Here is a 25290-nt window from a genome sequence, read left to right on the forward strand (position 1 = left end):
ATTACTACTTGGTGCCTTTCAATTGTAGGTACATTGCCTTGACAATTTTTACAGATTTACAACTCCTGCTGTGGGATGCAAGATGGCAAAAGGCTCTCATTCAACTGAGAAACAGATATGCAGGAGAGCCACACACGGGTCTCACATTGGCTCAATTAGCAGGAGATGAATCCCATGACAGACCTGAAGATTAATTAGTCAGCAGAGTTGCCTCAAGACATGACTGCAGACATCAAAGAGGCAGCATAAAGGGCAATTTTGCAAATTCAACCAACTGGAACTCCAGAAGGTATTTACACAGAAGTAAAGCAAGGTCTCTCCAAGTCTTTCACTTCATTCATTGATTGTCTTACGCAAGCAGTGGACCGACAAGTGAGTGATAAGGTGGCAAAGCCACACTTGCTTCAAAGTTTCGCTTTTGGAAATGCCAATGCAGAGTGCAAACATATAATTAGTGCCATTCCTGGTCAACCAGCCATGACTGAAATGACAGAGGCATGCAACAAAACAAACACACCTCAGCACATTGCAGCCATTCAAGCAGGCATTTGGATGGAACAGGTTGGAAAAATTCTTCAAGAGCAGTGCGAAGAATTGTCAAAAATGCTCGAGGCGCTGCATCCAGCTCTTCAACGGGCCGGTTCCACAGAAGTGATGGCCACAGCATTTGCTGCAGGACCATGCTTCAGATGCAGAAGATACGGACATGTGAAAAAGAACTGTCCAGAACCAGTGAAAAGTGCGAAAGCACCAGGCCTTTGCCCAAGATGCAGAAAAAGGGCAACGCTATGCAGATGAGTGTTATTCCAAATATGGAATAGATGGAAATCTTTTATTGTGAAAAATGCTTCCCAGGGAGGGAAACCACCATGTAAAGATAAAAGTATTAGTAATTATTCAATTACCCAAAATGTCTCAGAAGACAGAGCATGGGAAATGTCAGTCAGATCCTGTCTGTAGGGTCATCAGCTGATTCACCAATGGTTCAGAGTTTTAGGGATTGAGGGATTGTTGGTATTGAGTTTGTAACCTTTGTTATTTTTTGTTTTTATAGGTAATACTGATAAATAGTGATTGTTGCTAATGCTATATGAATGCTTTAAAAAGGTTGTCTTATCCCCTTCAAACACTTCCTGTTGATAAGTTGATCATATAATGTGAATTCTCAGATTTTTGTGATAAGAATTATTATTAAGGTATTGTTGTAGTATTTGCAGCCGGCTTTCATGTGTTTTACTATGTCTTTGTGTGATCACCTACAACACACGTGTCTCTTCAGGATTCTGCCTTTTTATTTCTTAATTACTCATATGTTTTTGGGATTTTTTTATCCAGATTGCCAGTCTCATGGTTTTCTTCAGTCATTATTACAGAAGTACTTCAGCAGAGAGTTCAGTTGTAACATTAATTTCTTTTTTTTTGGGGGGGGGGTTCAATTTTGTACTAGGTAATCAGTCTTTCATTCAGCTGCATCTCCTCCACCTTCATACTCTCGGTGTCCAAATCCAGGCTCACAATCCTGACTGTGACCAAATTCAGATCTCTGAAGAAGAGAAGAAGATTTGCTGTGTTTGAAGAATCTCTATCCCAAAAAAAAAAACTTCGGAGGGATTAAATTAGTTAATGGTTAGATTGGTTTTTAACCCTAAAGTTTCTAATTCATAACTGTTATTTTTAAGAGTCTTGTTTTAAAATGTATTAAGTGATACTCACCAATTAGAGTTCGAGCTCTGGCCAAGCTCTAGCTCTACTTGGATGGAGTGATTGACAATCAACCCACATGTTTTCTGCATCAAAGAGTATTCAAGTCTTTTTGACTTGGCAATTTGACCATATATGACAGCTGAGCATATTGTCAAAGGGAGTTTGGAGAAAAGTGAATCTGGACATGATTTCTCCAATTTTCTGTTGTTTTAAGGTTTATCAGCTGTCGCAGACTCTGGGATAAGAGTTCAGTTTTGTAGTGCTTGGTAATTGTATGATTTCGCATGTGATTATGTGTATTATCTGATTGATTCCTAATTGCTCTTAGTTTCTTCTTTACTACATGCATTGTTTTGCTCTTGATGTTTTCTCCTTTTCATAACCAAAGAATGTTAATAATAGCAACTTATGTTGCTATCTTATATTTCTCTATGCAATTTTGCAAAACAGAACTGATTGATGTTTAATTTTCACATCAGGACCCATTCTTCACTTCTGGGATTTTGAGAAAATCCTCCAGTCCCTGCAGGGACATGGATTTGTTTGTGTTTTAACAGATAAAAAGTCCAGGTGGATTTCAGTGAAGGATGTGAAACTCTATCAAGTGCAAGAAAACACTGACCACTCCACAAGCAGAGAAGAAGACACACAGATGTGGACTGGACAGAGATTCCAGCCCCTGTGCTTCGCCCACAGAAGACTGTGGACTTTGGGTTTCTTCATGGGTGTGGGAATCGGTGATGTTGTAGAATTTTTTTTTGATGATGGCTTACGTGAAATATGGGGTGTGGTCGAATGTGTGTCTGACGATAGCTGACAAAGTTGTTAGTGCAGTGTTCATGGTTCAGACAAGAAGGGGAGTTTGGAACAAATTTCTCCCTGAGGCTCTTTATGAACCTCAAGAATTGGAAATTCTTGGCTCAGTGAAGATGGATTTCTGTATAGTATTTAGTCTTCCTGGGTCAAAACAAAATAAAGGACAAAATAACAGATGTAATCCCAAATCACATTATGTATAGAAATGTGACATCTTGGTGCAATTTCACAGGAAGGATGATCACACCGTCCAACCGGGTTTCATTGCAATTACTGCAAGGAATCTTCTTCATTTGTGGGGACAGAACTTGGCCTGTCATCACATCCAATGTCAAAGGTGGTCCATGCAGCACTGGGAGACTTTCTTTACTGACACCCAACATGACAATGATAAGAGAACAAAGACATAGAGGGAAAAAATTTGTCAGTCGATACGACCCCAATTGTGATGACAATGTTAATACATGGAAAAAAGGGCAGAAATTGATAACAGCTCTGCTTCTGCCGCAGGCAGCTGCAGAAGCGGCCTTGAAGCAATTGGATCAAATGGGGTGTTGACTGAGTAAGCACTCTCGTGCTACCTCTCTCGCACTGAGCAATTTGTTAGCTGATGTTCAAGGTGTGAGACAGGCGACTCTGCAAAACAGAGTGGCAGTTGATTATCTTTTGTTAGTACATGGACGTGGATGTGAGGAATTTGAAAGAATGCGTTGCATGAATTTGTCTGATCCTTCAAAATCTATTCAAGAAAGCATAGAACAGTTAGAAGATGGAGGGGCCAAACTCAGGGAAGGGAATGGCTGGATGGTGTGTTCGGTTGGTTTAATGTTGCATCATCATTGAGAGAATTTTTGAAGATAGGAGTGTATGTACTGATTTGTGTCGCAGTCCTTTTAAAATTTGTGCCATGTCTACTTTAGTGTATCCGATAGATGATGGATGAGGCTGTCAAAGGAGTGGTTTTGGTTCAAAGAGAAGGGGGAGATGTGGAAACCCAGAGCACCGGGAATATTTCTCTGTCTGCTCTGGGGTGCCCTGACCCCCAAGGGAGCACTGACTTTGACCCTCATTCATGGAGAAGGTTTTCTAGACTTCAAGATAGACTAGAATCCACAAAAGTGTGAAATAGATTATAGAGAGCAGTGTAGGTATACCACTTGATGAGAAATTTAGGTTTTGGGATTTTTAGTATGTTGTGGATGGAAGCAAGATGGAGGGCACAGGATGTTGTCCTGGGTTTCTTCTTCATGCTTCTTCTTTCTTCTTCATGGATTTGGGTGGCATTTTGTAATTGGGCAGAAAAGTCCACATTGAGGGCTCTTTGGGATCAGTTATTGGGTTAAAAAGGAAAATAGTCCAGGTGTCAGTTCTTAATTGGATAGTTTAGTCTTAAAAGACCTTGTAACAAGAGACTGTTAGCCATTTTGTGCCTTCTAATGGAAAGCTGCTGAACTCACAGTAGTGAGACTGTTTTACTGATAAGAAATAATAAACACCTGAGTCCAAACTTGAAACTGCCGTCTCAAGTGACTTCAGTCCAGACCCAGAGAAACCGACAACTGGTACCCTGGGAACTGGTACCCCCACACTTCTCAATAATATATATATACAGCATCAGCACATTCTCTCTAAGTGGCAGAGACTATCGTTACAACGAAGCGTTTCCAGCTGCAGTTCTGACTGGCAGATGTGCCAGGACAGAAGGCATTTGTTGATCTACCCTCTTTCCTGTGCAACCTGACATTAGCAGTGCAAATATTTTCACATTCTTTCATTGTCATCATGTCCAAGCAGCTAGAGATCACGCAGATGGAATGTCAAGACAGATGTTCTCAAAGTACCTCCTTTTCTTAACAGCTTTTAAAGTGTGCACAGTGCTCTGTATCTTCTTTCCCAGACAGACCTGCCATCACTTTTTTCACTCTCACATCTTTGTTGCAAACGCCCAGCAGCTGTTTGCATAGAAAAAGGCTCTAAAAACAAAAGCGAGCCTTAGGCTGCACCTTCCACGTGCCCCATGTAAGCCACATCAAACTCACTAGTGCACTCTGTCCTTCCCTTCTGTGCTGCATCTACCATTGTGTTCTCTGGATTTTGGACCTAAAGGTAGGCACAGTTGTTTCCACAGAGGGATTTTGGACCTAAAGGTAGGCACAGTTGTTTCCACAGAGGGATTGGAAGAGGCATAGGCAGCAGCACAAGTAGCTCTCGCGTAACTTTAATCCTTACGACTTCTGCCGTGAGTTCGGTTGGTAGGCCAGTAACAGCCACGCTCCTTTTACAGCCAGTACGCTGCAGCCGCCAGCCTGGTGCTCTGCAGCTTCGTTCTTCGACTCTTGTAACCTATGCTGCTTTTACTCTCCTGGAGGGCAATAGGCATCTATTTCCCGCACAGATCATTGTGGCGGCAGGGAAGGGCTCTAGCACACTGCTTCTGCCAAAAGACACTCGGGCCAGGCACTTACATTATCAGCACGCCTTAGCCCCATATTATGCACTCTTGTCATCTGAATCATACCGGAAAGCATTTCACAGAGAGAAAATGTGCCAGGACAACAGGCTTGGCTGGAGCGCACCTGGAAATTTGTATTTGCATCGCATTCAAGGGGCAGTCCTCTTTCCTATACAACCTGCAAACCGCTGTCAGCTCGCAGTGCTGTCTGCCCGCTCCTTCTTAACTTGAAGTACCAGTGTGCACATAACAGCCTCACAAGGACAAAAGATCTGGAGGGATGTCCAAAACATTAGTGTAGCACAGACACTGAAAAGTAGCAAAGCTGAATGCCTTTGCTGAGCTTCAGTTCTGTGCTGATCACGGAATGAAGCGGCAGAGTACCGGGATGTTGTACACAGTGTACCTCATTGCAGAAATCGAGACAGAGCTCGTTCACAGAGTCAGGTGAGAATACACTTGTGGCCAAGGGACTTCATCACAAAACGTGGGGATAAGCACTTTCTTACCCCTTCACTGCTGCAAAAGCTATGCAGCTATAGATAACCGAAAAGCACACGTCAATCCAAAAGGCTTTCTAATGTCCCCTTCTCGTTGCCCAGCTTGTGATGCGGTGTTGTGCTCTATCTCCCTTGAATAGAGAACAACTAATCCAGCAAAAGTGCTTCTCTTCTGGCCTCTTTCCCTACACGACAGCTACATGGACAGTTTCGTCTCTGATAAATGAAAAAGGCTCAACTGTACTTTGAGCTGAGAAAAAACCTTGCACAGCACGCAGTGTTTGTGTGCAGCATATGCACTAAAAAGTGGCAAATCTGAATGCCTTTGCTGGGCATCACAGCTGTGTGGATCACAGAAGGTGAAGAATGGAGCAGAAGAGCACAGGGCTTGTGTGAGCAGTGTACCCAATTGCAGAAGTCCAGCAACAGCTCGTTCACAAGCAGAGTCAGCTGAGAATATGCTTGCAGCTGTGGGACGTCATCACAAAACGTCGAGATAAGCTTTTTATTACAGCTTCACTGCTGCAGATTTCTGCTAAACACAAGATGTCCTTAAAGTCGTCCTTCACCTTTCACTGAAATAGCGCACACCAGAGATGACTCTGAGATGTGCCCAGAACTGAAGCTCAGCAAAGGCATTTGGCTTTGTGCTTTTCAGCATCTGTGTCACACGTATACACTGTGACATCTTTTAGGATCTTTCACCTTTGCGAGGCTGGAATGTGCCTGCTGGTATTTGAGCTGAGGAGGAGCGGGCAGAGGGCGTGGCGATCTGACAGCAGTTTGCAGGTTGGCTAGGAAAGAGGAGTGCCCCTTGAATGTGCAGCAAATACAAGTCTCAGGGGCAAGCTCCGGACAAGTGAGCTGTCCTGGAACAGTTTCTCCTTGCAAGACATAGTGGAAAAGCTTTTCGCTAAGATGCAGACAACAAGAGACACAGAATATTGGAGATATGGAGCGCTCCAAAGGTAAGTGCCGGTCCCAGGCGTTTTTTGGCAGAAGCAGCGCTCCAGAGCGCACCGCTGCCGCCACAGAGATCTGTGTGAGAAGAAGCCGCTTCTTCAGCTCCGGGAGACGGAGAGTGCGGCAGCTTCTGAGAGGTGAAGAACGAAGCCACAAAGCACCGGACTTGTATACACAGCGTTCAGCCTGCTAGGGGATGGTGACTGCCACTCGCCTGCCTGTTGAATTCACGTTAGCATTTGTATGGAAGAAGTTCATGGACAACTTCCCTATGGTTCTAATTAGTCCTCCTCCAGTGCTCTGTGGAAGTTCTTGTGCATCCCGTTAGGCTCCAAGATCCAGAGAACTCGATGGCAACTGCAGAAAAGAAGGGCACCGGTGAATTTGGTGTGGTTTATGTGGCGCAAGGGGAAAGGTGCAGCCCATGGCTGGCTTTTACTTCTACTGCCCATTGCCACGGGAGCAGCTGCTGAAAGATGTTAGGAGAGTTGTGAGAGTGAAAAATGGGACAACACATCTTGCTGAGAAGGGGAGTGCCAAGCAGCAGGGTGTTGTGTGTTCTTCCAAAGCTGTTTGGAGAAAGAATGTTTTGTGTTCTGCAGAAACCTGCCACAATGAATGTTTAAGAAAGTGCTTATGTCCACATTTAGAGAGGAGCTCCCACAGCAATCACGATCAGACTAAGAATGGTTTATTGTTTAGATAACATCAGTCTCAAAGGCCATGAGATTTATAAGACAGCAAGCAGTTGGCCATAGTCTAAGATGGTCACAAATTCTTTGTTGCAAGACTTTCTAATAATAATTTTCTAATAATAACTTTCTAATCCAATGGACAGTTGCCAGAGAGTATGTTTTGTTTTTCTAACCTGTCACCTTTACTTCTTTCTACTGCAATGTGGACACTTTTGTCCAATAAGGTCTGATTACATGTACACATATATGTCTCTATTATAATACCTAAACTCTTAGCTTATTCTATTACAATCATGACTACATTACTATATTATAAAACCCTTCATTATCTTATCTAATACAGTTTCTTACTTACTTAAGACATATTCTTACTTATAACTATAGAAACATAAGTTGATGATTTCTCTGTTCAAGGTTCTGTGTACCTTGCTTTCACATCAATCTAGGCTTCTTCTAAGGCTGTAAATCAAACCCTCTTGAGTCAGTGAAGATTTCTGTGTTTCGATTCCCACACCTCTTCCAGCTCTCTCAGGAAATTCCAACTTGAGTGTTTTTCAGTGTTTTCATAAGTGGGCTTTTTCCGGGTAGATCCTGCAAACACTGCCTGTCTAAGGAAAAATCGAATGTCCCAGCTATGGAACATGTAGACCGAAGTTTGTGTGTCATCAGTGAGATGTGTGTGCTCACACACACATGCAGTGAGAGCACAGTGTTGTTATGGTGAAGGGTGTGGGTTGGAGACAGAGATGACACACACTCCAGAGGTCTTGTGACAAACAGCCTGTTTTATTGTTCAGAGCTTACTTTTATAGGGAGTTCAAAACTCCCGGGTCTAGACAGCTCATTGGTCTGATCCTCACACAGCCCAGCTCCTGACTAATGAGATACCTGCAGCCCAGGCTGGAAGGTGATAGGTGCAGGTCCCTGTCTTTCAACCCAGGCACTCCAATGGCACAGAGTGGAGTCTGGAACCACTGATGCAGAGCAATGTAACAGCAACCCCAACCAAAACCAAGAATAAAAAGTATTCCTCAGTAAAATGTTTTGACAGTAAGGCAGAAACACATAAAGAAAGGAAAATCTCCTGCAGAACAGTTGTGATTATGCAAAGAGTGGCCTCTTATTAGAATATTAATCTTCGTAGGGGCAAGTAATTCCCTTTTTGGAATAACTTTGCCTTTCCCACAAATTTATAGTTCCTTGGAGAGAAGGAAAAGGTATTGACAGGGCACATTTCAATAGCACAGCAATTTCTTGCTCTATGTATTAATCTTTCCACGAATGAAGCAAGTGTAGAATGGTTGAAGAGGGAAGACTTTGCATGGGTAGGGTGTTGTCTAGAAGCTGATACTGCAATGGGTTTGTTACTGGCGTGAGAAGCATCTGTGTAATTAGAGACCTAATAGCAAACTTGTTGTCAATGATGGGTAACTTCAGCTGGCTTAAAACCACAGTAAGTATAGGTGTCTGAGTGAGGAAAGCAACTATTATTTTTATAGTCAAGTTTATAATTAGACAAAGGGTAAACATGTAAATGAAAAGTGGAGATTGGTACACTTCACTGTGTGTCTTCACACAAGTCAGTCCTACAGAAGAGAGAAATTATGGGAACATTGCATGATTTTAATGCAGAGTCACACTCATCTTTTGTTTATTCGTTGTATGCTTGGCATGGAACATGCTGCTTTGAAGAGGGAAGTGCCTGACAGACATTCCACTGTACAAACACCTATGCTTTCCTATTGTTCTGAGACCTCAGCACAGAGCCCTTATTCACATGGTAGTTTCTTTCCATTAGAAGGGAAACTCATCTAGCCAGGCTTCATCACCCCCTGCATCTTCTGGGGGATTCTCAGAAGAAAATACATAGCAACTTTTCCACTCCACATTATTATTTTTTCACTCTCTTCCTAATGTACTTCAGGGAACAAGCTATCAATTCCCTACTGTTTCTGTGAAAAGGCATGAAGCTGTTAACTGATTCCCATAGTTATAATAAGGAATAAAAGTATTTTATGCCTACAAACATGCCCCTATGTTATGAAAAGTATGGATTGTCAAGGATGGAAGAAGATCTGTATGAGAAGGGTGAAAACCCAGAAGCATGCAGGGATTTTCAGGTATAAAAGGGAAAACTACACTATATAGTCGATGGAAGGAAATTGTTACCTGTGAAGAGGGAGGTGAAGGCATAAGCTGCCTTGGAGGCAGATGACACAAGGACAGTTGGCCTCATGAGCAAACAAGAAAACCAAAAGAAACTTCACAACAATCTCATCCAAAACTTAGTGGACAAATGTGTAAACCCATTTGTTAATTTATTGTATGTATTTTATATATATATATATGTGTGTGTGTGTGTGTGTGTGTGTGTGTGTGCGTGCGTGTGTGCGCGCTTTATCCTGACAGAATTTTCAGATGTCAAGCTAGTGTATGGCACCAGGAACCAATGGTGTATTGGAAATGGCCAACATGCAGAACACGCACATCCTGAACACTACCTAAAAAAAAATTATCTAAAAGAGCAGCTGCCCAATACTTCTATAGCCAGCAGAGACTAGTTTGTCTCCTTTGATTCTTCTAGGGAGCCTTGTTTGATCATATTTCCAGATATGCCAGGTGCCTAAATTGAGACTGAAGGTTTCTACATTAGGAAAAACTGCAGCTACAACAAATAGAAAGATGTTAATGTCACTAATGCTTTTCCACTCTTTTTGGAAAAAGTCAGTTTTTATAAGTAATAATAATAATAATGGGAAAAGCTTATCTCCAGTCCTCAAGGAATGGAGTTAGAATTTTTATGCAGATTTTTCATCTTCACATGACTTATGAAGTGGTGGAAAATTATGCACTGTCTCACTGCATTATCATAAAGCACATTTATAACGGTTTAGTTTGAATGACGAATTTGACATTTCTTGACATCTTTGACATCTCTGTTATTAAGATTTAAAAAACTGCAAAACCTAAACCAAAATCAAAAAAAGAGATAAAATAAATGATGTGAAGCAAGCAAAACAGTGCAATTAGATGTACTGTTTAAGGAGACAGTATATTCATTGAAGCAATGAAATTATGTTGCTTGAAGAGAATATAAATATTTTCCCATTAACCTGCCATTTCTTTAGCTGTTATTAACATTCAGAAGGATTTAGGCAAAGAAGCATGGGAGCTGTTTTGAGATCTTCAGTGTCATGGAGGAGTCTTCAGAGCTGTACACCAGTAGGGGATGCCAAAAGAAAATATAAAAGACAAGCTCATCTTGTCCCATGAGCATATACCTCAAGGTATTTCAGAGCTTGGTCTTTGAATTCTAAAGTCAGAAGGCTGAAAAAAAAAGTATTAGTAGGAAAAAAAATCACAGAATAATCCCTACAATGTAGTGATTACTAATCAAGATACAGTAAAACTTTGTAATGGAAGAAGCAGACTACTTTATTGGTATGCAAGTAGTGCTCTGAAAAATTTGAAGATAATAGGACTGTTCCACATAATAAATAGTGGGGTTGTAAAGAATCAGTCAATATGTATCACCACAGGAAAAATATCCTTTTATTTTTTTCTTTAAAGAAGTATCGAGGTTTGTATTTATGAGTTTAAGCCATCACAAGTATATATTAATTCATTGACATTTATCTCTGAGTTTGGCAATTAGTTTATAGGTTCCCCTATGATTTATGATTTATTATTTATAGCATATCACTTCTAATACATTTTTCTGATTTAAGTTCTATTTATACACCGTGTGGTAATTAAAACAATGACTTTTATTAAATGACGTATTAGGTTGAAATGTCATTTTGCTTTATGAATTCATATTGACTTATTTGTTGTTTTTAACATACTTTTTTTTTGCAGCATTAGCATTCTGTGATGCAGTGGCATTAAAGTAACAGAGGTAGGCAGGCATTCAACCAAGGACTTCAGTCGTATGATGCTCAAAATTGTGAAATGTAACCGCTCAGTTCCAGCAGTAAAATTTACAATGCAGATGATTGAGTTTGCATATACTGTGATTTCCATAAATGTCTTTGAATACTGCAGTACTCCACATGGAAAACAGAAAATAAGAAAGGGATAGACTCAAGTGGGTTGCCTAAATGGAACTGTCATGGTCTGGGAATCCCAAGACATGAAGGATGGGAACCCATTAGAACAAATCCAGAGGAGGCCTCAAGGGTGATCCAAGGTCTGGAACGCCTCTCCTATGAAGGTAGGTTGAGAGAGCTGGGTCCGTTCAGCCTGGAGAAGAGAAGACATTGAGGAGAACTTACAGCGCTCTTCAAGTATTTAAAGGGGGTCTACAAGAAATCTAGAAAGGAACTTTTTCCAAATGCATGTAGTGGCAGAACAACCGGGAACATCTAGCAAATTACAGATCCATCTACTTTCTATTGATCTTGTAAGACTAATCATCCCAGGTAGCATTTACACCGCTAAAAGTTAGGAGAGTTTGAGAGAAGATGCAGCCACAAAGAAAAGACAGCTTTGGGAAAGAACGTAAATGAAGAAAATGAACTGGCCTCCATATGTATATATTGCACAGCTATGTTCACTATGGCTTGATTTGTTCAGCAGAGAGCTTTTTTTAGTGTCAACTGACACTTTTTATGGCTTGTAACTTAGGTTGCAGTGCTGTGGTAGTCACATCTTGGAGTCATAAATACTTTGCAGAGAATGACGTACCTGACTTTGACAGAATAGGGTACTGTTCACCTTGACACTTCATCTGCCTCACATATATGTGTCCTGATACTGCCTTAAATTTAGCAGGGGAATCTGAAAATTACCAGGAAGTTGAAACAGATGAAAATGATGTGATTATACAAAGGACACCAAAAATATTTTTATGTTTTATGTAATATGGTATATTTTCAGAAGTTTTAAAAAATATCTGTAACTAGCAATGATATTCTCTTCTGCAGTTCAACAGGCTACATTAAGTTTTTATTTCCATTGTTCAAATTCTATTTCTTCAAGAAACATGTTGATTACTTTGTATCTACAGGGTTATTTTTTTCTAATCATCTATTGCACAAATGGTAGTTGGTTGTGCTGCATTGCAGCATCAGTTCAGTGCATCAAAAATCTGTGGGTAACAGGGAGACAAGCCTCCAATCTTTAGGACTTCTGTTAGCTTTTATCATGTTTAATTTGCTTCATAATTCATATTATTTTCTTTCTGATTTCTTAGAAGTTGATAGAGAAGAATACACAGACTACTTAAGTAATGAAAGTGCAGAACCATTCTTCTATACAAATTAGTTGCTGAAAAAGTTAAATTTCTCTTTTTCTTAATGCTGTCTATCTCCCAGTTTCCAAACATACCCTCCATCAAGACGCTGGACATCTCCTTCATTTCACCTCTATCTGCTGTTGTCAATTCACACTTTTCCTCCAATTAAGAACTCAAAAACCAGCATTTAAAAGAGTACCAGCTCCTGCTCTGTACAGGAGCATACTGAAAATATTTCTGTTACAGTAGGAAATAAATAAATGAATAAATATGTATCTTATCTCATTTGCATGGCAACAAAGTCTTCTACCTGGGAAAAAAATACTATCAAAATGTAAAATACATTCAAACAATTAGGTTAGTCAGGTAGAAAAGAAGAAGAGGTGCTGGAAACATCTTTTGATGAAAAGAATTTATATTCACTTTCACTGATTTCCTTCTGAAACACATTGAACTTGATTCTTCCTTTACATGTCAATTTGTCTACTCCAGAAGAAGCACAGCGGCACTCCTGTTCTGCAACGTCTCCAAAGTTAGGGGCTCTGAAGATATGCTATGGACTTTTCTAATGTCTTCTAGCCATTAGAAAGTTTAAATAATAATTTATTCCACTCTTTCTTATGTCGTTCACTACATATACAGGATGCAGGTTTTTGCATTTGCAGGAAGGTTGTATGGATTTGAAAAGTGTCCTCATACCAGAGCCACAACAACATTCTCATACCCTTTTTAATCATCTTCAAACAAAGCAATTCTCACAATAACCTAACTCATGAATGACTTGCAAGTGAGTTGAAGAAACACAGCAAAGATAAGTAGTCAAATGCAGAGAATTGTTTAGGGGCACCGTACCCTAATATTTTAAATTAGTAAGCATGGATGGTCCGCTTTTTTTCCCTTAGTTGACACAGAACCAGCAGTACTTTGCAGGAGGGTGTTTGGATTCAAGATGACACTGGCAACTAAGAGCATGGCTACATAGAAGGTGCTACTTTTAGACCAGAACATTCAACTACTTAAAGCAGACAGGAGAATATCTGACTAGTGACAGCTCTGGTGGGAAGAGTCTGAGGATTATCCCGCAGGAACAACAGTAACACATTTCAATTTAAAAAAAACCATTAATTTCAAAGGACCAAGCATCAGTAAAAATAAGAAGTCAAGTAAAGACATCCTAGTGCTCTTCTTAGCAGAAGCATGTTCTTCCATATGAGAGTATTTAGGTAAGGACAGTGCATTCATAAGGAAAGGTGTGCCAGTTAGAAAACCTGTAGAACAATCCAAGACAAATTTACACCATATGCATCCTCAAATGCAAAATGAAGAAATAATAATTTAAATCTACCATGGAATTAATTACATTTTATTTGTTATTTTCACTTCAGCTGCTAAAAATTATTTTTTAAGACTGAATTTTATGAATTCAGCAAAGCTATCTTTCTGAATGTCTTCATACCCATACTAAACACTGAGATGACAAAGAGAACAGCAGTGGGAGGAAACCTGGTCCATCTCCCCGTCCTTGTAGCTTTAGGCCAGTGAGTGATTTGAATTTGGTCACTTCATTTGAGATAAGCAGCTTTACCAAGAGAGAATATTATCCAGCCTTTATCTTTCCTCTTGGAGCTGTTCCACTTTGTATTCATAAATTCTTGACTCAGTTGGTGAGAAACAATGGCATTACAGCCATGGATGCTAGAGTGCACTGATGGGAAAAGAAGTTTTCATGTTCAGGTCCTTGCTTCAGTAAATATTCCAAATTCATCAGAAGGTAAGTTCAAAGACCAGTAATCCCCACTCAGATGACCTAATTAGAATAGTCTGTATGCATAAGAGACATCAAGCAGGTGCTCTCAGCTGTTAGGGGAATACCCAGCCAGTACATTATTGTCTAGTTAGGAGGCAGTAATTTCTGAAATAATTTAATTTTTTATATTGCAAGTGAATGGTCAATAAATTTTATTACCGGATAAGGTAAAATAATGTCTTCTGCATCCTTTCAGAGGGGAAGGCTACCTGGATCTAAAGATGCTTAGCTCCATGACAGGATGCTCTGTCTTAAAAGGGAACTCTATTTTTGTCCTTTTGGATTGCTTCCCCAGCTTTTCACTCAGTCTTCAGGTACCTGTTAATGTGTCCTATTATCCCATGCAAATTTTTATGGGCATAGTCACTGAATTGGTAAATATTGCATTAAGTCCACAGGCCCTGTTGAGATGGATCCACAGGTCTCAAGGGTGTTAGCAGATGTTTTTCTGAGGCCAGTCTTAATAATGTTTGATGGACCGTGCTGACTGAGGAAAATGCCCAAAGACTGGATGAAAGCAAATGTCACCCATCTTCAAGAAAGGCAACTAGGAAGACTCAAAAAAGTACAGCCAGCCTCATTTTTATCCCCAGGAAGTTTATGGAGCAGCTATCCCTGGAAAACACTGCCAGGCACATTAAGGAGGAGAAAATAATGTAGTCAGCATGGATTTACCAGGGGAAATTCATGCTTGACAACTTTTTAAACTCCTCTGATGAATCAACTTGCCTTGTAGTTGAAGGGAGTATAGTCTACCTGGGCTTCAGGGAGGTTTTTGACATTTATCTACATAGCAGCTCACATACATACCAGAAGGAATAGTGCAAAGAGGAGGGAACCAGTGTCTTTTCAATGATGCTCAGTGAAAAGACAAGAGGCAGTGGGTACACACTGAAATACAGGAGATTGCCTCTGAACATCACAAACTGATTTTTTACTGTGAGGGTGACTGAACCATGGCACAGACTGCCCAGAAAGACTGTGGAGTCTCAATCTTTGAAGACATTGAAAGGATGCCCAGATATGATCCTGGGCAACAGGCTCTAGGTATCCTGGTTTAAACAAGGAGGTGTGACCTGATGAGCCTCACAGACCCCTTCTACCCTCATTCATTCTGTGATAGTGAATTCTCTTAGAGATGCATTTCAAGGACTGGCATTACAAATTTCTGTGCAGAGAGAGATCCAAATGGACATGGCATTTAAGTTCCTCAAGTAGTGTTCAAGAAGAATGTAAAACTCTGGGATAATTGTCTCTTCCATAACTGAATCCCTTTCATGGGAAAATTCCCCAGGTATATAAAGATCTTCTGATACACATGCTTAAGACTGACACTGGCTGAGCAAATTTCTCCCTATGTGTGTCTAAGACCAGTTAGGATCTTCACTGAAAGTGTTGTCAGCATCGGCATAGAAGCTATATTGTTAAAAAGTGACAACTTACATCATAATGGCAAATATTGGTCCACAAAATATATCAATGTATGGGAATTATCTACTTGTGTTCAAAATAAAAATAAAGAATTGGTATTTACTTAACAATTTCATTGCAATATTCATAAGGGAAGAAAAAGACCTAAGTCCTTAACTTTCTTAACTCTGATAAAGGTTTTAAAAATTCCTTGTAAAAAATTCATAATTATCGGACTATGAAACAATTATAGTTGGGAAAAAAGTTATAAAATTGTGTATAAAGTGGCAATGAAGCCACGAAAATAGGAAGGAAACAAAAATAGAGAAAAAGAGTGAGCTTGAGTGTGCAAGCTAGTTCTAGAAGTAGTCTAGAAAACTAGACCCAAGTTGAATTTTAAATGTATTCATGCACTTTATTCAGTAACTGGTCAATGTAAAACCCAATCCTTCTGTACAACTTCTCCCAGCAACAAAAACTCCAACAGGTTGACACCACCATCGTGCCTGTCCCAGACGTATTTAAAAGAGAAATAAGGATTTTCTTGAAAATCTATTTGTATAAAAGTTGCAAGACATTGGAGAGATTCTCCACATTCCCATTCCTCCATGTGGCTTGAAAGTATATTTGATAAAATGTGCAGCAAAACATATGATTTATAATGTAAAGTAAAATGGATGATTTGAGAATTGATCTCTTGTTGATATTAAACTTCATATCCACTCTTTGTGAAGTTTCTAAAAAAAATTATGGAGCTGAGGCATGAATCTGCCACTACAAGTGTTAAGCAAATATATGCACTCCCCTTTACACACCCCCCCTTGCACACACACCTAGGCACACACAGAGATCAGCATAGCAGATCATTAACACCTTGGAAAAGACTGAAATGCTAAATACCTCTCTTCCTGGGCAAAATATTTGGTACAATAATTCAAATATCTGGTACAAAAATTCTGTTTAATATCTACCTCATATTTAAAACACAGCTTTTAATTTAATTATATTTGCAGAATATTTTAATTTCATTTGTTTCTTTAAAATTACTGAATTCTCACGTGCTGTATGTCTAGGAATATTTTCTTCTAAAAATAGAAAAAATTAGATGATACATTTTCAGAATAAAACATTGGTTTATACAGTTTTAAACCATCATGATATGGAAGAATTTATTTGTACCTCTCTAAGGTGGAGTAAGTATTTTAATCACAGATAATTTACAATGAAATACTTGACATTTTTAAGATGATTGCAAAAAAATTTGATCCTCATTGCTTAATCATTGTAAACATTAATTTTTCAGCTAATGGAAAGTGCGTGTAGTATATCTACATTAGTTAAAACACCAATTCCTACTAATGGCCAGGGTGAACTACAGGAAATAATGTCCTGAATGATATTTTGCTTCTTCTTTGGCACTTCATGAAGTCCTAACATGATGAAGTGTTGAAATACAGAGATTTTCTCTTAGATAGTGTTCCATGTTGAAACCCATGCCATGTATTTTATGTTGTGATTCTTATCTATTTTAAAATTTGACATCTTCTGCATAGTTTCCATTAACCTTTCTGTTACAGTAGTGAAAATCACAGATAAATGCCATTTTGTACAACTTTAAATTTACCCCAAGAGCTGAGAGAAAACTTGTTCCTGTACTTAAATCTGAGTTTCTTCTATATTCAAACTTTGTTTTTCTACCATCAAGAGTCTCATTTGTTGCTGCTCAAAGCCCCAGCCCACCCTACCCTGAATACTTTCAGGGATGGGACATCCACAACTTCTCTGGGCAACCCGTTCCAGTGTTCCAGCACCCCCACAGTAAAAAATGTCTTCCTTTTATCTAATATACGTCAGAAATAATAAATCTAGGTATATAAACTTTGAGGAAAGGTTTGAAATTATTTTTATTTGAAACACATTTTACATGAACAATAATTTATAGATTACTGAAATATGTTTATGGCCATTTGAGCTTGACACTTTTTGAAAAAGTGCATGGAATTTAAAATTAAAACCAGTAAAATTAAAAACTTCTTGCAATTTCCTTTTTCTTCTGATATTCAAAATTGCATATGTCAAATATCTGTATGTGCTTCACACAAATCTCTCAGGCACTCTCAGAAAAAAGTTTTTGTTTCAGACTAAATTGCGGTATATGTGGAACACTAGTACTAGTGCAGGTTTTTTGGGGCGTAGGGGGAACACCTTCTCATTGGATTTGTGTGCACAATACATTTATCCAAACTGGAAGATTCATCCCAGGTGTGTTATATTCATCATTCTTATTGCACCAGGCCTCAAGATTCTGTGAAAAGTATCCTGTGGACCTTTTGTACTCGATCCTAAATGTCAGGTTCTGCATTCTGCCATCTGTCTAGCTTTCCTGTTTGATGCAGCTTCTGAGAGGTATTTTCAGAATTGAGGACTACCTGCAAGAATGATGTTAAATACATGCATTTTACTCCCTGGTTAATGCAAAAGTATTTTTCCTTTGCAGCACAATAATAATAGGAAAATAATGATGGTAGATTCAATTCTTATAGTAATACAAAGAGGACTGTTATCATTGTTAGAAACCAAGCAAGTCATATTTACTGCACATGCAGTACAACCGCTAATGCAAATTACCCTGTAAATTCAAAATGAATCTGGATCGTAGGAGTGGATTGAATGTTTCTATTGATATTTTGCTTAAACCAGAAAATTTATTCTTTTGACAGCCAACTCATAATTGCAACCTAACTTTCAACTACTGCTTTCAGACATGTAGTTGAAACATGTCTGTTTATAAAACAGTACAGCACAATATCAGACCAGGTCATACACATTCAAAAGAAAAAAAAAGATCAAAGGACAGATTCATTCATATCTGCAAGCCCCCAAGAGTGTACAGGTCAAATCTCCCCAGAAAACTAGGCTGGTGGCATAAATTCTCTATGTTGGCACCAGCAGAAGCAGCTGCTATCTTTATAGGATGCAATCTTGCTTACATCGCCCTTCAGAGCAATCTTCTGTACCCCTGCCCAATACACCTTCTGCCCTATTCCTTGGGCTTCACATTTGCATTTCTACAGAGTCCTGCAAACTGACTCAAAGGTCAGGCGATTCCCAAAATTTAGAAATGTTGTGTTAAGTTTATTTATTTCATATTTCATCCCATCTAGGCATCCTGTAACTTTCTGAAGTGAAATATGTTGAGTATGTCACATGCATTTTGCATGTTAGTTCTCCTTCACATCAAAACATCTCACAGACCCCTGTGATGCCTCACTGCAAAAATATGTAAAGCTGCAAAGAGTGGTTGCGGGAAGTTAGAACAGGCAGAAAACTATGTAAACAATCTAACAATAGAGCCTTGAATTTCTGAATATAATTGCACCATGCAAGGTCAAAATGTAATATTTAAATTACTTTCATATAATAATGAGTGTGGGGAAGAGATAATCCAGATAGGCTTTTTTTTCTTTTTTAACAGTTCCAGGAAAAAAATAGTCTTAACTTGGAAGTATAGCATTAAATATTTTCATACAGCATGAGTTCTCATCACCTAATAATATGATTTGTATAACTGAATTGGAAACCAAGAAATAAACTAAGAATAATATTCAAGCTATAAAAGATGTGAGTTTTTTCTTACAGTTTAAAATTTTCTTTGTATTTCAGATTAAAAATATTAGGCAGCTAAATGGTCACCCATTATTTTAAAAAGCATCTGGACATAAAAAATAGATAAATTTCTGCAGGATTTGGATGTCAGATATTCCTGAAAAGCTTTATTTCACTGCTTCCCAACCCTGATTCAATCCACTTAAACGCAGCTGTATTTCAGATGCTCAGTGAAACTGTCCATGTAATGCACATAGTTTACAAATAATCTGCAGGAAAAGCTAGGTACATTTGAAGATCTTTTTCGGTAAATGACATTTAAATTATTTGTACAAACACACAGATGGGATTTCTGCTGTCTTCTTCAGGCCACTTCCTCCAGAGACCTCTCCATTACCTCTCTATAGTTCTACTCTTCTGATGATCCAAAGTCAGCACAGGGATTGTCCAACTGCATGTAATTACTGTGTGCTATAGCTGCACACTGAGGGCTTCTGTGTGCGGCATCACGTGAGCCGTACCAATGTCGCCCTGTCGGTAGGAACTGAGTGAGCTCAGCTGGCTGACAGCGGGACCTTAAGGGACAAGATTGTGCACTGATTTTGTAATACAAATTAGGTACTAAGAAGGAGGCTGGAGGATTTAAATATTTCTGCCTCCAGCTTAAGCAACACTAAATCTCGGTCTTTATCTGAAAAACTAGGTGAATTAACCCATTTGGAGTTCGTATGCCAGAAATGTCAGTAACACACTAAGAACTGTCAAAAGAGTAACAATTCCAATCATTACTTTATAAAAACAATTGATTTGAAGAAGTCAGGAAGAAGGATGAAACATGCAAATATCCTACCCTGAGAATCATTCTGTTGATTTACACAGGTTTCTTATTATATTCCGATGTAATGCATTGGACATGTGTGCTTGTGATGACACAAATACTTGCAAAGCTTACCAGATAAACCATGTTCTCTTCAAACAGCAAAACATTTCTTTATGGTTGGATTTGCTAAGTACATCTAGACTCAATGTTCTTAAAGGTCTTTTCCAACCAAAGTGATTCTATAATTCTCTAAGTTGCACATCCTGCTTGTCCTGGTTTAGGGCAAATTTGGGAGAAAACCTCCAAAAGGGGCCCCCCCCAGAAAAGCCCACCCACACAGCCCCTCCCCCCAACTGGTTTGGGAAAAATCTCCTCAGAGAGAAGTGGAAAGAACCTGTTTATTTAACAGGCAAAGCACTCCCCAGCACAAAAAAAAAAAAAAAAAAAAAAAAGAACAATACCAGGTGACAAAACTTATTTGCTGCTATGAAGAGATGACACATTCAGAAAGTCTCTCCTGTGGGTGGTCGCTCTGTTATCAGTCCCTCTGGCACTCTACTGCCCAGAGTAGGCCCTGGTGGCCACAGAGTGCGAGCTCTTGGCGCTCCCCAGGCCCCAGCCCAGAGCAGGTTTGAATGGTTCCAAGAAAAGGGAAAGAAAAAAACCAGTCCATGGAAAATTTCTCTGCCTCAGCTAGCGAAACTAACTAAAAAGCAAAGGAGCTCAAAATATATAAAAGTTATTTATAGACTGTAAAATCTTACATAATTTTCTAAGTGCCTGCAGATCACTTGCCTTGCTCCTGAACATGCTGCAGCTTCATAACATTTTTAGCTCTACAAAACCAGCTTTTGGCAACAACAGGCTGAATTCCAGAATCTGCTGAGGAAGGCTCCTTCATTCTGGACTATGCTAGTACATGAGGCTCTCTGAAACAAGGCAAAAATGTTGAGTTTTATTAGTTCAAAAAAAAAGAATCAATGCTGTATGTATAAGGAACCTGATCCCTATTTAAACCAGCTGATACAAAGGCATGGATGATTAAAATACTCTTTCAGAAGTCACAGAAATAGGTCTGTCTCAAACCCTTCTACATCTTCCCTTTATAACCTCTCAAAAGTAGATTCAAAGATAGGGTCTGTACTGCTGTACCTTCAGTAATTGTGATTTTTTTCCCCCTCCATCAAAAATCACACAATCACCTAGCTGTGAATGTGGGATAAGAAGGCACTGGATCGTCCAATAAAGTCACCTGCAGTTGAGGTGAGCAGCTGCCTCTCCACTGAAAGAATATCCAAGATTAGAATCTTGTTTCTGATAAGGAGGCACTTCTAAGTATTGAAAAGTCCCTCATGTCTTGCTCATCTTGGTGGGGAAAGATTTGTGGTGTTCCTCATCCTTCAGCATAATGAATACACTTACCTAAAATACCTAAGTTGAGAGTGATTTTTCATGTGTTGAAGAAATTCTAAATCCTCTCTTGTGCATCCCCCTCTGAGAAGAGCTCAGCTGGCTGCACTGCAGCCAATCTACAGGAAGAGAAATACAAGCTTCTGTCTTTCATCTTGTGCATGTTCTCCAAAATACATGACCAGCTAGAGAAGAATGGAAGGTTCATAGAGGAATTCTCTCTGCTGCTCTGCAGTGGGAAGCACTCAGCTGGGTTTCCCTCACCTGGCAACCTGCTTTTGGGGTTTTTGATAAAAAACAGCCTAACGACTCTGCTTTTTCAGGTTTGACTCATAGACAATACAGAAAGCATCACTTCCTTCATGATAGGATAATAAAAAGGATTTGTCAAAACTTAATTGCCATCAATGTCAGCAAAGCACAGAAGTGCAGCCTCTGCCAAGGCTTCTTGTGAATCTGCTCAGGGAAGGAAGGCAGGTTGAGGCGGGCAGGAGAGAAGTGCAGTGGAACAACTGTCCCAGCACATATGTCCCTATTAATGGTTTTGGAAGCTGGTTGCACTCCCTGACCTGCCAGTGACTGCAAAATTTTGCAGTCCTGTTTTCAGTGGAGGTTTGTAGTGTCTTAGGGGGAACAGTTTAAAAGGTAAACCTTGTGTCAATAGTGGAGTAACATTCCTTAGCTGCCAGTCTTGAAAAGCTATCTGCTCTGCATCTTGTGAACTGAAGAGACAAAAAGAAGTTTCCATAGCAATTATTAGGAGCAAGTGAGGAATGGCTACAAAGAAGACAGAGCAGAGGGTAGGTTAAATGTGTGCTTTGTAGGATCAAAAGGGAGAGAAATTCTGCAGATTACCTGGAAGAGGCAATAAAGAAAGTAATTAAGAGCCTGATGCAAATAAACAAACAAAAAAACCCAACAGTGATATTTTCTACTCCTTCATATTTCAAAGGCACTGAAACCAACCTTACTTTAAAAGTCATGTCTGCTCTATCACAGTAAACTCAGTTTAAGGGAGAGATGAAAAATGGATAGACATCACTGGAAGACTTGGTACAGGTAAAGGAGTTTGAAACCAGTGTGGAGTGTTATACAACATACACTAAAAAGAAACTGATCAGAAAAAAATAAGAACAAAGGGCTTTTACAGTTATCTACAGGTCAAATTCTACCATTCAAAGGCTAGGACAGAGCTGACACCAACACCACAGGAACATGTGAGGTTTATTATGTCTTTCTTTGTTTTGAAGGAAAGCGCTATTGCCTGGGAAATGTCAGGATCAATCCAGTGTTTTCCTTACAGGCCCTTAACTCACCAGTGAGGATCATACATGTTACATAGGGACAACTCAACTCTGGTATGAGCCTGACACTTCAAAATTATACCACTCCCCCACAGGAAAAAAATATATTTTGCCCAAGAGCTCAGCATTATCAAATTGAATTAATTATAGAGAATAATCTTTCAGCAGCTGAGAACACTTAAAATTACACCTGACACATTCATACTTTATTTACTTCTTTGACAGGATCACTGTCACCTGTTAGGTTGGTGTGCGAAGTGCTGACAGAAAAAGTAAGTTTCAGGGCAAGTCCCAAATTACAAAACTTAACCTATTTACTTGCACGGTGTGAGACATTCCATTCCAATCAAACCTCCAAAAAGCAAAGAAATAGGAAAATACCCAGCAGGCTTGTGCTCTCTCTTCTCATTTTCTTACCTCCCTTTGAAAAGCAACTCTTGACCTTGTTAGTTAAGACTTGGCTTTCCGCTGGTTGCCTGTGGTGAAGTTACGAACTTAGAAATCTGAATGATAAATTCCTCAAGCTACAGCTTAAAACCCATTGGCACAATTACAGTTTATACATATGTTAAGCAGTTCTTGTATTTAATTCATTTTATCAGTAACAAGAACATGCAGAGATAAAATCGTATCCACAGCTTTTCTTCTTAGCTCATCAGCTTCATTCAGGATCAATTTTTATTAACTGCACAGCCAGAAATGACAGTGCATGAGGAAAACCTGCTCAAAGGCTTTCCATGATCATTGCTGTGCCTCATGTAAGCAAACTTAAAGGACAGAAATTTGACTATAAGCACTGGTGCAAGGTGTAGATGATGACTCACTGATTATTATTTTATTAGTTTTAGTGATTCTAATTTCAATTTCTGGATGTCCCACAGTGGGATGGCACCAGCAAAAGCCAGCCCATGCATTCGACTGTCATCGAATTACACAGCTTGGAAGCACACCCTGCCACCCAGCAGGATGAAGTGGGTGGCAGTGCATTTCCTTGGAGCGTGCCCTTGGCATCCAGCATTGAATCCCTCCTTCTGCCCAGTGCTGGGGAACCGCCCCGCTGTCCCCTGCTGCCGTGACAGATTTCCCAGCACAGCCTCTGTGGGGAGGAGGGTTATTAACTGCAGATGTTACCATTGTCCTGAGCTGGTGTGAAGCCTCTCTCTGCACTGTCAAGTAAGTGCCACATTTCACCTCAGAGGCAGCAGAGTGGCTCCACTCTCCCCACTAATTAACTGGTTATGACAACCAGCTCTATGGGCAGGTACTACTTCCTTACTTTTTTCTCTTAAGCTTTCTGGTTTCTTGGACACATCTTAGTTTTCTGGTCTTTTCAGGTTCATTGTCACTAATTATACAGCCCAGAGACAGCCCATGGATTCATATAAGTTATCTGAGAAATTTCAAGGCCTTTAAACCTATTCTTACACCCTGAATCCCCCGGTATTATAACTGATAACGCAACAGTCTTCATTACAGACAGGAACTGCCATAGGGAAAAAAGCAAATAACTTTGGGTAGCTGGGTTTGACACAGTAGAAAACTTCTTTTTCTTCATGAGCTTATTTAATTGTTTCAGTTTGAGAGGGATAGTTTTAGGCACTTTACTGCAAAGTGACAATAGCTGCAGTTGCATAGGAGTATAACTAAAGGGCTTCTTTTCATCTTGTTTCATGCTGTGTGTTTTTGTTCACAGAGTACATAGCACATACTCAGTAAATACTAGATAGTTTGGTTAGAGCTGTCTGACATATAAGCTTTCCTTGATATGAGCTATTTTTACAGAATCACAGAATGTTCTAAGTTGGAAAAGACCTTTGAGATTATCAAGTCCAACCTATGACCTAACATCACCTCATCAACTAAACCACAGCACTGAGTGCCACATCCAATCTTTTTTTAAACACCTCCAGGGATAGTGACTCCACCACCTCCCTGGGAAGAATATTCCAGTGCCTAATCACTCTTCCAGTGAGGAATTTTTACCTGATGTCTAACCTCAACTTCCTCTGGAGCAGCTTAAGACTGTGTCCTCTTGTTCTGTCCATGGCTGCCTGGTGAAAGAGACCAACCCCCACCTGGCTACAGCCACCTTTCAGGAAGTTGTAGAGAGTGATGAGGTCACCTCTGAGTCTCCTTTTCTCCAGGCTAAACAACCCCAGCTCCCTTAGTCGTTCCTCACAGGGCTTGTGTCCCAAGCCCCTCACCAGCCTTGTTGCCTCCTCTGGTTGCACTCAAGCGTCTCAATGTCCTTCCCAAACTCAGGGGCCCAGAACTGGACACAGCACTCAAGGTTCTGGCCTCACCAGTGCTGAGTACAGGGGAAGAATGACCTCCCTGTTCCTGCTGGCCACACTATCCCTGATACAGGCCAGGAGCCATTTACCTTCTTGGCCACCAGGGCACACTGCTGGCTCATGTTCAGTCAGCTGTCAACCAGCAACCCCAGGTCCCTTTCTGCCTGGGCACTGTCCAGCCACACCATCCCCAGCCTATAATGTTGCAGGGGGTTATTGTGGCCAAAGTGCAGGACTCGGCACTTGGACTTGGTAAATTTCATCTCATTGGAC

This window comes from Motacilla alba, chromosome 1 (assembly GCF_015832195.1).
Source record: "Motacilla alba alba isolate MOTALB_02 chromosome 1, Motacilla_alba_V1.0_pri, whole genome shotgun sequence".
Lineage (NCBI taxonomy): Eukaryota > Metazoa > Chordata > Aves > Passeriformes > Motacillidae > Motacilla > Motacilla alba.